Consider the following 2,638-nt stretch of genomic DNA (forward strand, 5'->3'; position numbering starts at 1 on the left):
CTCCCCTCTTTCACTTTCATCAACAGGCTCTTTAGTTCTTCTTCATGTTCTGCCATAAGGGTGATGTCATCTGCATATCTGAGGTTATTGATATTTCTCCTGGCATGCTTGATTCCAGCTTATGCTTCATCCAGCCCAGCATTTCTTATGATGTACTCTGCAAAAAAGTTAAATAAGCAGGGTGACAATATACAGCCTTGACATAGTCCTTTCCTTATTTGATACCAGTCTATTGTTCCATGTCCAGTTCTACTTGTTGCTTCTTGACCTGCATACAGATTTTTCAAGAGGCAGATCAGGTGGTCTGATATTCCCATCTCTTTCAGAATTTTCCACAATGTGTGGTGATTCATATAGTCAAAGGCTTTGGCATAGTCAATAAAGCAGAAATAGATGATTTTCTGGAACTCTCTTGCTTTTTCGATGATTCAGCGGATGTTGGCAATTTGATTTCTGGTTCCTGTGCCTTTTCTGAATCCAGCTTGAACATCTGGAAGTTCACCTTTCATGTACTGTTGAAGCCTGGCTTGGAGAATTTTGATCATTACTTTGCCAGCATTTAAGATGAGTGCAATTGTGCAGTAGTTTGAGCATTCTTTGGCATTGCCTTTCTTTGGGATTGGAATGAAAACTGACCTTTTCCAGTCTTGTGGCCACTGCTGCATTTTCCATATTTGCTGGCATATAGAGTGCACCACTTTCACAGCATCATCTTTTAGGATTTGAAGTAGCTCAACTGCAATTCCATCATCTCCACTAACTTTATTCGTAGTGATGCTTCCTAAGGCCCACTTGACTTCACATTCCAGGCTCCAGTCTGGCTCTAGATGAGTGATCACACCATTGTGATTTTCTGGATCATGAAGACCTTTTTTGCATAGTTCTTCTGTGTGTTCTTGCCACCTCTTTTTAATATCTTCTATTTCTCTTAGGTCCATACCATTTCTGTCCTTTAGTGTGCCCCTCTTTGCATGAAAGAGTCCCTTGGTATCCCTAATTTTTTTGGACATGTCTCTAGTCTTTCCCAGTCTATTGTATCCCCCTATTTCTTTGCATTGATCACTAGGCAGGCTTACTGGTTTATTCTGTAACTAATGTCGAATAATGAAAAGGCTGCAAATTTTTTTATATAAATACACAGAGTGCACACAAAAAAACTGAAAGGTATATCAAGGGGAGACATTTCAAATAATCTTATCTTTGAAGAATAGTGAACACAAAGGGAACACACAGACAACACTATCAAGAGACAAGAAACTGAGATTAATTTTGATTTAGAGTGGAATTTAAAAATTGTAAAAATAGTATGCTTTTAAAAAACACAAAGTAGAACTCAAAATCATTTTTTCTCATTAAAATGCAATCAAGATTTAGGTAGCTTTTATTGGAATGTCACTCAGGATATGTCACCTCTAAAACTATATAAGATCACTAAATGGGTTTTTGCACAGATTTTTAGGTACATGTTAAAGTTAATTTCCAAACAGAGATTTTGGCTTCACAATACTGACAGGAAATGTGGCTTTCATGGTTTCCTGTAGGTTGTTCAAACTACAAACTGTTCCAGGAGTTACCATATGTGTTGGCATCTCTCTCTAATCCAGTTTTGAAGGACAAGCTAAATCTAATGTAGAACTTCTAAATATGTGAATATTGTGTCTTGTAAAAATATAACTGAAAAAATAAAATAAATAAGTTCAACAGACTTTACTGTAGACTCCAGAACCAGAGACAGAAAGGGAGATAAACAGAGTTTTCAAGTCTTATTTTCCTCGATTAATAACAGTGAAATTGTAGACACAGAAAGAGTTAGAAAAATCAGTAAATACAATTCAATAATACAGCAGCAGCAACCAATTTCAATTATGCTTTGTTTTCTTAAATAGATGCTGGACTGTTTTACCTGGGTGTTTGAGAGTGGTTGATATAAAGCTCACTTGTTCTATATCAATGATTATATATCCCTGTGTGGAAACCCTGACTCAAGGAACTTGATATAGTTTATGCTCTAACTGGAAGTGGAACCACGGACTGGTTCCAAATTGGGAAATGAGTACGTCAAGGCTGTATATTATCACCCTGCCTATTTAATGTATATGCAGAGTACATCATGCAAAATGCCAGGCTGGGTGAAGCACAAGCTGGAATCAAGATTTCCAGAAGAAATATCAATAACCTCAGATTTGCAGATGACACCACCCTTATGGCCAAAAGTGAAAAGGAACTAAAGAGCCACTTGCTGAAAGTAAAAAAGGAAAGTGCAAAAGCTAGCTTTAAACTCAACATTCAAAACACGAAGATCATGACATCCAGTCCCATCATTCATGGCAAATAGACGAGGAAACAAAGGAAACAGTGACAGACTTTATTTTCTTGGGCTCCAAAATCATTGCAGTTGATGACTGCAGCCATGAAATTAAGATGCTTGCTCTTTGGAAGAAAGGCTATGACCAACTTTGATAGCATTTTAAAAAGCAGAGACATTACTTGGCCAACAAATGTCTGTCTAGTCAAAGCTATGGCTTTTCCAGTAGTTATGTATGGATGTGAGAGTTGGACCATAAAGAAAGCTGAGTGCCGAAGAATTGATGCTTTTGAACTGTGGTGTTGGAGAAGACTCTTGAGAGTCCCTTGGACT

Source organism: Bison bison, unplaced genomic scaffold (genome assembly GCF_000754665.1).
Source record: "Bison bison bison isolate TAMUID 2011002044 unplaced genomic scaffold, Bison_UMD1.0 scf7180017864515, whole genome shotgun sequence".
NCBI lineage: Eukaryota > Metazoa > Chordata > Mammalia > Artiodactyla > Bovidae > Bison > Bison bison.